Genomic DNA, 12,276 nt, shown 5'->3' on the forward strand with positions numbered 1-12,276 from the left:
CTTATCTGTCTTAAGTGTCATCCAATTATTGAAATTGCTGCCTGGAGTCTTCGGAGACCACAGTGTATTTTGGTCGGCCTATCTGTTTTTTGCCTTTGCAAACACAATGCATTGCTGAGTCTTTGGCTTCTTGCCAGGGAAGACAAGCCAATTTGATTGTGTTGCTTCTGGATGTCAAAACATTCTCATCTGACCACACCACAGAAGAAGTTTGTTGAAAGTGCGACTGACTGACATAATGACTGATTGGCTGATAACGGTGGCTGACAGTGATTGATTGAGTGTAAAATTATCTGCTCTCATTACTTCTGAAACTGAATTCAGATTGGTTCTATTGGAGGGTTTCCATGGAGACCATAACCTGCTGTAGCAGGTGTTTGTGGCTTATTGTGATCAATACCTGTTTCCTGTGCTGGTCTGAACAAATTATTAGTGATTGTAGTCCAGTAGAACGAGGCAGCCACATATACAGAAAAACAAACAAACAAACAAACAAACAAAAAACCACCCTCTACATTCTGTCTTATTGCTACATGAAACAAATGCGGGCTTTCTCAGGCTTCCGCTTGGGCCCACTAGCCTAGTCCATGAGACATTCAGTCATTTGCCATTCTTACTTTCTTATTAACTTCAAGGGTTTGCTTTCAAAAAAGTAATGCATTCTTGGATATTTTTCTCTTTGAAGATCAGAATAGTAGATAAATGTTCATATTCGTTTTTTAAAATGTGATATATTACAGTAACAACAAGCATTTAATCACATCTTATGCACACACATGTTAATGCAGAGACAGGGATGGTCCCTCAGGCTTTTTCTGGGTTGTTTCCATGAATGGAAAAGTCATTAAACAATTTCCTAAGCTCACCTTATTGATCTCTTATAATGGCATGTTATGTCTGCTCTTCAGGGAAGCCATTCCTAACTGCCCCCGTCAGAATTCATTAAGGCTTCCTCTGTGTTTGAATGTCATTCGTCCATCCTCTATTAGAGCACTCATTCAGGTGACCTTGCCTTAAATTTACTTGCATCTCTTTTGCCCTCTAGATTAAGACATCCTTGAGGACAGGGTCTTTTTCTTTTTTCTCTCTTTATATCATCTCAGCATCTAGTGGAGTTCCTGATACATCACAGGGGTTCAATAAATGCTTGTTGAACTGAATTACTTGGGTTTGCATTGCGAGGTCATCTCTTTCGAGACTGGGGTTTAATGGGATTCCCACAAAGTGAGAGAGTGGAAGTGGAATGTGTGCTTGGTGGTTCAGTTGCATTGTCTGCTGCCTAGCAGCTGTATCTGTGCCCGAGAGGGTTGTTAGGAAATATTGTGCTACAGGAGGTTCATATTGTATAGGAAGTCTGTACAGCTTCTAGAACCGCACTGACCTCCTGAGATAATGGTGGGAGGATACCTAATAAGGATTCAAGTTTTTGCTTGCTTAGCTGTATTCATTCATTGGTTCAGTTGGATTTCTGCTTCAACTTACCCTCTCCCCCCACATTTGGCTTGTTAGTTGAGAGCACTTTGGGTGAATCCTCTATTAATAGCAGCTAACATTTTTTGAACACTTATCACATACCTGGTGCTGTGTAAAGTACTTCACATAGCCGAAACCGGTTTGGCTCAGTGGATAGAACGTCAGCCTGCGGACTGAAATGTCCCGGGTTCAATTCCGGTCAGGGGCACGTACCTTGGTTGCAGGCACATCCCCAGTAGGAGGTGTGCAGGAGGCAGCTGATCGATGTTTCTCTCTCATCGATGTTTCTAGCTCTCTATCCTTCTCCCTTCCTCTCTGTGAAAAAAATCAATAAAATATATTAAAAAATAAATAAAGTACTTCACATATTCTTCAATTCTTTCACATTGCTACCAATATCCCATTTTGAAGATAAGGGAACCGAAGCACAGAACGGTTAACTATAATTTCCCAGCCATGCCATGTCTTCTTTCCTGTCTTTCAAGCAGAATTTTGCCTGTTCCATTCCCATTGCCTTCTTGCAGAAATTTTCCCTGCCAGGTGCTGCTTCCAAGGAGAGCCTCCCACCTTATGCCTCTGGAGTTCATTTAACCCTCACTTCACCTTGCTTTCTATTCTCCGTTATCTTCCTCTAACTCATTCCCTAAACTACTCTCAAGGGCAGAGACTATTTTTTAAAGCTCCTTTTCCTACCAATTTTTCTCATTCCAGTGACAACCACAGCGTCTCCATCTACCTGGACCACCATAACCTCTTTATTTCTTCCCCTGCTCCCAGTTTTATTGAAATACAATTGGCATATAACATTGTGTAAGTTCAAGATATACAACTGAATGATTTGATAGATGTACATATTGCAAAATGATCACAATAAGTCACCTCACAGTTACTGCATTTATTTGTATTTTATGTTTTTATTGACTTATCTGTCTATCTTCGACCTTCCACCATTAGGATATTTATAGGAGAAATGAATTCTTATTCCCTTTCCCATCTTTTCTGTCTCTCCCTAATCTATATATATAAAAACCTAATATGCTAAGTGTCTGTCTGACTGTTCGACCAGTCACTATGATGTGCACTGACCATCAGGGGGCAGACTCTCTGACTGGTAAGTTAGCTTGCTGCTGGGGTCCAGTCAATCAGGACTAGGTGAGAGGAGCTGGACGTGCCCTGGAGCCCTCCCACGGTTCCTCCTGGCTGGCCAACCTCCCAGGGTCCCTCCCTGGCCAGCTGGCCACAATTGGCCCCGATTGGCCCAATCAGGACTGGGCCAGAGGTCCCCTGATCAGCCCTGATCAGGACTGGGTGAGATGAGCCGGACACACCCTGGAGTCAACCTCCTGTGGTCCCTCCCTGGCCTCTAAAATATTTCTTCTAATTAATTAACTTTCAATGTGCACCAAACCATGCACCAGGCCTCCAGTCTCTTATAAAAGCTTCCACTCAGGTAGGCATAGCCACTGTCTGGGAAGAGTCATGAGGTTTTGCATGTAGCACAAACATTTTTTTTTTTTAATCTTAATGATTCAAACACCTATCTTTCAGCTTCCCTGCTGTGGCCATTCAAGGTGAACTAGAAACTTCTGTTTTGTTCTAGAAGCTAGTCACAATCTAAAAGCCTCCAGGTGGTTTCCCCAGGGGTCCAGCAACCACCCTGCAGTCCAGGAATGCTCTGTGACCGCAGCTGTGTGGTTCAGACAGGATTCTTAGGACTCTTAAGTGAAATCGGACAGGAAATTGCTCGGTGTATTTTCCCACCTAAAGTACATGTAACTGCTGCCTGTTCTTTATACTCTTTCAATTAAAAACTCTTCTAACATTGTGTGGGTAAGTAAAATATTCTTTTTATTTTTATTTGTTCTGTTTTTTAAAAAAGAAAAAAAAATCTAGGCATTGTCAAAATATTTGCTTAATCTTGCAGATTTGGGAAGTTTTAGAGCTGCTTGCTCTGACAGACCAGAACAATGATCATGAAATGAGAAGCAGATGCAATAAAGTGTGCAGTAAAAGCCTTCTATTACGGCTGCGAGGGGGAAAAATTAGTTGTTAACAGAACACAGTAAGCGTTATGAAATAAATCAGAACAAAACCATTCCCAATTACTGTACAAAGATAATTAACGTCTACAACGCTAATTAAGGTCTGTTTATATCTATTTCTGTTTGTGTACAAACATAGGCACATAGTTAAATATTTCCTATTGTTTTTTATGCAATGCTAACTTCCGAGTTAAATCTCTCTGAATTTAACTTTTGTTTTTATATCACCAGGAAGTACAATCTCCAGAAATGGAAACTCCAGTTTTTCCTCCTAGATTTTACTTTATTTTTCTTGGCTAACTTCAAAAAATTCTTCAAGTATGTAACACTACTTTCTTGAATGGATTTTTTTTTTTTTTGTCTACTGTGTTTTCAGGGGGATCAGCTAGGTTTTGTTCTCTCCATTTTCCAAAAAAAAAAAAAAAAGGGGGGGGGTGATTTTTCTTTGAAGTTGACCAATATGCCAAAGTATATTCACACACACTAGCATTACATAGGATTATAAAATGTCCTATGGATATGAATCTCAAGAAAAATCAAACTTGAAGAATGAGGAATTGGTAAATAATCCTTCCTACTGGCGGTTCCCCAGGGTTTTCTTCACAGGCTATAAATATCACATAAATATTCCCTGAAATGTAAGCTATAATGCTTTGGACGGATGTCATTGGTTTTTAGGGGGAACAACAGTGAGCTATAATTATCGTGCAGAAGTGATCAGCTAAACAATTGCAAAGGCAACAGCTTTCCAAGAAGAAGGTCCAGGAATAGCCTCTGTAGATACTGTGTTTGACTCAACCTTGTGAATCAGGAAGAAATTTAATTCTCACTTGCTGTTGGCATTCTTTTAGAAATCACTTTATGCTTCCAAACAGATCAACAATTACATTTTTAATAGAAAATGCTTGATCTTGGGTTCCTTCCCTTTCTTTCACTCCTTCTTTCAAACCCACCTACGTTCCCTTTTTCTCCCTTAGTTTGTCTGTTCACCCAGTATTAATACAACTGCAGTTTTAATACAGTTCTTTCTTCTAGGATTAAACTAAAACAAAAAGAACTGTATGTGGTATGGAATTTTAGTTGTCTTTACGCAGAGCTGGCAAGCCTTCTTCCCTACCAGCTCTGTCCAACAGAACTATAATGCAAGAGGCATGTGTAATTTTACATTTGCTAGGAGCCATGTGAAAAAAAAAGTGAAAGGAAACTGATGAAATCAATTTTGATAATATATTTTATTTAACCTCATATATCCCAAATATTTTCATTTCCTCCACGTAAACAACATACTATAATTGCTACTGAAATATTTTACTTTTTTTTTTTTTACTAAATCTTTGAAGCTTGGTGTGTATTTCACACCTGCAGCACATCTCAGACTGAACAAGCTACATCTCATGTGTTCAATAGCCACACGGGCTGGTGGTGACAAAACTGGACAGCACAGCTATAAATATAAATGAACCAAATCCGGGGCTCGGGAGTTTTGTTTAATCTTGTTTACATGAAGCTACTTGTTCAGGTCAGTGTGGAGATAAAGGAGGAATCACCCCCTATTTCTTCACGTGGTTGGTAATAGATTTGGAGGAAGGAAATGGCAGGAGGTCTAAAATTTGAACAGTCCGACTGATAGCATGCCTTATTTTTTTTAGCATAAAGCTACACATATGGAGCTCTCAAGGTCTACTTCCATGAGAATGCTCTGTTGTTGGACTTCACGTTCTTGTTATGAGCAAGCGAGGACTGAACTAGAAGGATCATTGGGAAGATTTAGCTCTCTCTGAACAATCTCAGAACAGAAGGAACATAAAGGCAAGCTCAGTGCTCCTCTGTCCTGCTTGCCTGAGGCAGCTCCTGCTGCTTGGAAAACTGTGCTGCTGCTTCAGCCTCGTACCCATAGGCTAGAGCCTAAATCCATCCCAGGCTTAGTGATAAATCCTCACAGACACCTTGGGGTGTAGCCAAGAGACCATGGACTTTTAGGATCTGATAGCCCTCAGTTTGAACAGCTGGGGGACTTGAAGCAAATTGCAGATCTGAATCCTTTTCCAGCTCTGTAAACGAGGAATGATAATGCCTACCTTGCCGAGTTGTTTGAGGAATAAATACCATCAAGTATACAAAGCAATCGGCAGTGTGCCTAACACATACTAGGCAGTCAATGAGTGATAGCTATCATCATAATATAAATATGCAGCATTTATATAGGTAAATAATAGTGATGTCATATTGAATTATTGTCCCAAGCTGCTGCCATGGCCCTATGCAGGAAGATCCCATGTATTGCTCTACGGGCCATGAATGAAAACAACACCCTCTAGCTTATGATCTGTATGAATAGATAATTTTGGGTGAAACTAGGGTGGGAATCAATAGAGGTTTGGGCTGTGATAGAAAACTCCTAAGAATTTGTCAATCTAAGCTCCTCCTGCCTCTTTTTGTTGTTTCAGAGTGACTCACTGTGAATGCAAAATGTTTCTAACATTCGCACTTGATCCAACAAGAGTATATTACTGTGCAATTCAATTTCCTTGTGGTCATCTGAAAAGGTGGCGCAGGCATGCTTTGGTCTACTCTGTTTACCAAACACAGATAAAAGTTTTGGTTTTTACTTTTTAGGAGCTTGTGGTTTTCTTGGAAACTAAGTTTTTATTATTTCTATTCTCTTACTTTCAATGTTGCACGTTTAGCAAAATCTCCCAATGTTGCATTTTCATGGCCAGAAAGGCACTGTTTGCAGGCTTCTATTTCATTTGTGGGATAGAGGGAAAGAGGGTCTTTGCTATTCTGTTTGCAACTCTCTGCGTTAGATTATATTTGGGCCACATTTTATAGCTTATTTTATGATCCAGGACAATGGTAAGCATAATTGGTTAAATGTGATATGAGCCACTTGGAAGGGTTTTCTTTATAATTCTGTGTAGTTTCAAGCACTCTGCATGTGATTTTGCTAACCAATTAGCTAAAGTGTGCTTCATAGGTAGAGTATGTGCTGAGTTTGACATACACACCTTACTTAAAACATAGCCCTTTCACAGTGCACTTCTCCCACAACACAAAAAGACACCATTTTAAAGACAAACCTGTTTAGGTAATCAGTGATAAATCGACCATACTTGGCAGGACACGTAGGAGGGACAAATATCCTCCAACTCTTCAGAAGGGAAGTCAGTGATGTGGAGAACAAAATTATGAACATCTTTAACTCTTACTCAGAAACATCTGTATATGATATTTTACATAAGAAGGTTCTCCAACCATTTCTGTGGTTCCGCCCTTGTGCCCTTGCCCCCCACATCCCGATGGAACAAGAATAACAGACTGTTGTTTTCTTACATCTTTTGCCTTGCTAATACACATGTACATGTGCATGGACACATGTGTACAGGGGCTCTTTCAGGGGGGGTTGGTATGGAAGTAGAATCATACCACACATAGTTTCATTTTTTTGCATTCCATGGTGCATCACATATACCCCTAAAACTCAGTAGATATAGTTCGAACCCTATCCTTTCTTATCTAATTTGCTAAGAAGGTCTTTAACTGCCTCACACATGCAAGTTTAGAATGCACGCACAACCACATTGAGTTCCAAATCTTTACTGACAGTAGTCCAGGAAGTTGGTTGCTTACTAAGCCAAGTCATGCGTCAGTTCAAAAATGCATTAGTGCTAAAACCAAATCAAGGGTATTTCCATTTGGTGTAGGCCAGAAAGAAGTAACTCACATGAGTAAACTGGAGGCGTTATGTCTTATAAGCATTATAGATCCCAGATAAAGATGTGTCAAATAAAGGTACCCTTCGCCTGGAGACCAGTGAGATCTCAAAAGGAAAGAATATAGAGTTTTGTAAATATCTCTTTTCACTGAGTTTGATATCCAGAGAGAATTTTTATCACAATTGAGTTTCAGTTGGCCAATAACAATTTTGGATTTCATATCTTTATGCAGTTGTTTCTCTGACTTTCTTTTTCATTGCCAAAATATTGTCAAGAGGCTAATAATTTGTAAAAAAAAATCAGCTTAATAAAAAAACTATGTATTGAACAGTTACTAAAGCAAATTACATTGGTCTTAAAGTATTTTGATGATATTTTAAAAACAATCTGTGGTAGTATTTTATTAAAATAAAATATATATGTGTTATGTGTATATACATATCAGACATAGGCACACATACAATACATACATACTGAATTTAAATTTTGTGACTTTTAAACTATATATTTCAAATATCTTTCACAACTGGTAATTTCAGTTTTTCTCAAATAAAACTGAGGAAGAAACAACCTAAAAATATAGTTTATCTATTATTAGAAATAAACATGTTTACTAAATTGGATATATATAGCACATAAAGAATCAGTTTAAAATGCTACATTTTAAGTCCTTGACTGTGTTTCAAAGTCACACAGTTTTTGTCCCCATATCACCACCTTGATAACGAACCCCAGACCTGGCAGTCTTCTTCTCTCATCAACTCATTCTCCCACACAACATCACAACTATTTCAAGTCATTTCTGAAACTTTCTGGGCACCATTGGTTATTCCTAGTCTTCTACAATCTGCTCTCCTCAAATGGACATGCCTACTGGCTTCGAGAAAAGTAGCAAGACTAATACAAAAAAACTTTCTTTTGCCAGGCCAGTGTGGGCTCAGTGGTTGAGTGTTGATCTGTGAACCAAGAGGTCATGGTTCCATTCCCAGTCAGGACACATGCCCTGGTTGTGACCTCAATCCCCAGTAGGGGGCGTGCAGGAGGCAGCTAATCCATGATTTTCTGTCATCATTTATGCTTCTATCTCTCTCCCTCTTCCTTCCTCTCTGAAATCAACAAAAATATAAAATTTAAAAACAAACAAACAAAAACCCCTTTCTTTTCCTCTGAATCATTTGAGAGTAAGTTGCCAACTTCTTGCCCCATCACCCTGGAATACTTTAGTATGTAATCCCTGTATACAAGGGTATTCTCCTGCCTATCTATTGTATTAACCATCAAAATCAAGAAATTAGCTCTGATACAGTACAACGTTCAAGTTACTCCAGTTGTCCCGATCTTTATCTCTTTATGCATAAAGATATAAAAGGTGTATAATACATATATTGTCCCTTTAGAGCAAAAAGTTTCAGTTCAGAATCATGTATTATGTTTAGTTGTGAGGTGTCTTTGGTTTCCTTTCATGTGGAACAGTTTCTCACTCTGTCCTTGACTTGCAGGACCTTGTCATAGTTGAAGGTTATAGGCTGCTTTTTCATAGAATGACCCTCAGTTTGGGTTTGTCTTATGCTTAGACTTTAGTTATGTGGTATTGGGCTATTAAATGTCAGAATTCCTCAAAGTGCAGTTTCAGGCCTCCTTGTCTTCTTGCTGAGTCCAGTTTATACACACCCGTGGTTCCCCTTGTCTCTCTTTAGGTGACTCACAAATTCACATGTCAGAGAGCACTGGAGTTATAAAACCAACTGCCCTCTCCTCTCAACCCCCCCCCTCCCCCAGTTTCTCTGCTTGGATGCTGATTACCAGTCTAACCCTTTGTCCTGCCGATTTAGCATCTTAGACATCTTTCTAATGTGTCCATCAGTGCCACCTCCACCCTTGCCCTTGACACTCATAGCCTCCTCTGTGCTCTATACATATGCTCTCTGGTCTGTTCTCCTTACTTCAGCCAGAATGATCTTTTTAAAATGAAAATGCAATTATTTCATCCTCCTTACCTGCTTAAAACCTTGCAGTGGTATCCCTGTCTACTTAGGATATGAATAAGAACATGGCCTATGGGGCCCTGTGTGGACTGGCCCCTGCCTTCCTCAGCCTGATCTCATGCCTGATCCTCCTCACTGGCCACATTGGCCTTCTTTCTGTCTTTACAGCTGTGCTCGCTGCTCCAGTCATGGATGGCCCCCTTGCTCCTCAGCTCATTATCTTTCTAACCTTCCAATATTTTAAAATAACTTTATTGATATATAGTTCACATACCATACGATTCACCCTACTTAAAGTATAAAATTCCATGATTTTTAGTGTATTCAGATTTCTGCCACCATCACCAGTACTTAATTTTAGAATATTTTATCACCCCCTCCCCAAAGAAATCCCATATCCATTAGCAGTCATTTCTCATTCAAACTCATTAACAGTCACTCTTCACCCCACGCACCCCTACCTGTTTAGCCTAAGGCCACCACTAATCTTTCTGTCTCTACACATTTTCCTGTTCTTGATATTTTATATAAACAAAATCACACAATATGTGGTGTTTTTTGACTGGCTTCTTTTACTTAGCATAATGTTTTCAAAATCCATTCATGTTGTAGCATGAATCAGAACTTCATTCCTTCCAAAAGCCAAATAATATTCTGCTGTGTGGCTGTATCACATTTTGTTTACCCACTCATCAGTCAATGGGCATTTGGGCCAGCCTCCAGATCTTGAATCCAGCTTTCCTTCCTCAGAGAACTTCCCTGACGTGCCTAGCTAGGCCGGATCCTGCTAGATGGAGTTTCATTGCACCGCCTCTCTCTCCTTGGTAGCATTTCTCTTAGCTGCGCTTTGATCTTCCTGTGCATGGGTGTTGATCTAATTTAAAGCTGCCCTTTTCCACCATAAGTAGACTAGAGGAGACCAGGACCCTCTCTGTGTTTGACTCCCCACAGTATCCCGACACCTAACACAGGGTCATGCCACAGTAGGGACACATTACTAGATATTTCTTAAATGAGTGAAAACAAGATCCCATTCATTAAAACAAGATTGCTTCTGGAAGTCTAGATATGTGAACCATTTGTATGCACTTCCTTGGCATGGCCTCTCATGCGCCTTAGATTAGAGGGCGTTCCATAAACCATTCTGTTCTTCCTCTTGCCTCCAGCACGCTTTTACTCAATTGTATTTATTAATGGAATTCAGCATTTATTGTATGTTTTTATTTGAATTAAGTGGCAAAAATATGGTTGTAACTATGAGAGGCAAAAGCAGAGGAGCATGCTGAGGTTCATGCATTGCCTGCGGTTGTGAAGATAGAAGACCTGGGTTACTCTCAGGTGTGAAGAGAAATGGGATTCCTGGGGCAGGCTTCTCTAAGTGTCTGGGGCATATATGTTAGCGTGCTTCTTCTTTGTCATTAAAGTGTGAGAAATAGTGTACAGTTAACATTGTTGCTTGACCAGGTGGTTAGCTGGAATGACAGTAGCCGCCCTGCCTGAATTGCATTCTGTGGGTTAAGCCCAGAGCTATGGGCTTGCGGTGTGGAGGCTTATTTCATTCTCCCAGCATTACTATTTCAATTTTAAGATGAGTAAACTGAGGCTTTGCGAGGAAAAGTCACTTGGCCTTTTTAGCCGATAGTTTTTCTAATTCCAAACCTCATGTTAACTACCATAATTTTAGATACTATCTGTCCATTTGTTCAGATCTCTGGGATCCCCTTTTAACTAGAAGGTTTAAAGTACAGAATTAAAGTCGAAAATTAAAAGCTATTAATGATTATGCCTGGATAAAAAAAAAGTGTTTGTTGTAACCTACCAGGGGAAATAGCTTAGGCTCTGGAGCTAGACAGATCTGGATTCGACTCCCACCTCTACCATTTCTTAGTTAAGCATGTTACTTACTTTCCTTGAACCCCAGTTTCTAATTTTAAAAGTGGGAATAATTATATCAATCTCAGTGGTATAGGCAGGGATTGAATCAAGCAAAATAAAACTCCAAGCCAATGCATGGTGCAAATTAAGTCCTGGGAGGGGGGAGTGGGGGGCGCAGAAAATGCTACCTCCCCTTTAATTTCTTCTGTTTTGATATTAAAGTGCAAATGAATGGCTTCAGTATAAAGTTTTGCCTAGCATTTCCAGTTAATACTTTTCCAGGGCAAGACTAGAAAGAAAGTAGGTACTAGACAGTTAAAATGTTTTTTAGAAATATAAACTTGCAATCTCACCTTAAATATTCTTCTCTTCATTTCAGTGACTATTAATTCAACTAAAACTATTTAAGCACAGAAATGAAGATGATAGTAATGGTCCTTTGCCCACTGGGCTCATATTCCACTAGAAGAGACAAAACAAACAAGCTTTTCAATTCAGCCAAATACTGTACAGCTAGCTCACTTACTATGACAAATGCCCTTGAAGCTGCAAGGGGAAATTTGACAACATTATTTTGCAGGCCAAAAGGCTCTCTAAGCTTATTCCTGATGCAGTTCAAACTCTAAGGCATTTGTTCAAATGTCCCAACTAGCACTACTACGGGGACAAAAAGCCATCAGCCACAGGTACTTCCTATGTCTGGTGTTTAAGAGTTTAAAACAGAAATAGATGAAGGACAAATTTGGAGGCCTACTAGAAAATTTAAATTCTCTTGATAAACATTTCTCATTACTTTGTTGTGAAATAGAATTTGCGAGGCCAGCAAGTGACTTATTTCACTCTTTATGAGGCCAACATATTAAATTTGACATAGGCCAACTGGAATTGTAGATGGTATTTCATGACACAGTGTCAAATATTGGGGGTGAGAGAGACAAGGAGATGAAGTATTCCTGGTTTTCTTGGGAGTCACTTTGCTCTTAAATACCCAAATACTAAAAAGTTTAAAGACATTTTTATGACTCCTTTATATAAAGAGCAAACAGAATGGCTACCATTGTAATTCTGCTGCTCTAGCAATTCGCCAGCAGAATACTTCCCAAAATAGCATATATACAAAGCAGCATGTGCTTTGGTGAATCTAATAATCTTGTGAACTTCTTCGCTGCTGGGTTAGTAATCTAT

The sequence above is a fragment of the Eptesicus fuscus genome, chromosome 5, assembly GCF_027574615.1.
Source record: "Eptesicus fuscus isolate TK198812 chromosome 5, DD_ASM_mEF_20220401, whole genome shotgun sequence".
NCBI classification, from domain to species: domain Eukaryota; kingdom Metazoa; phylum Chordata; class Mammalia; order Chiroptera; family Vespertilionidae; genus Eptesicus; species Eptesicus fuscus.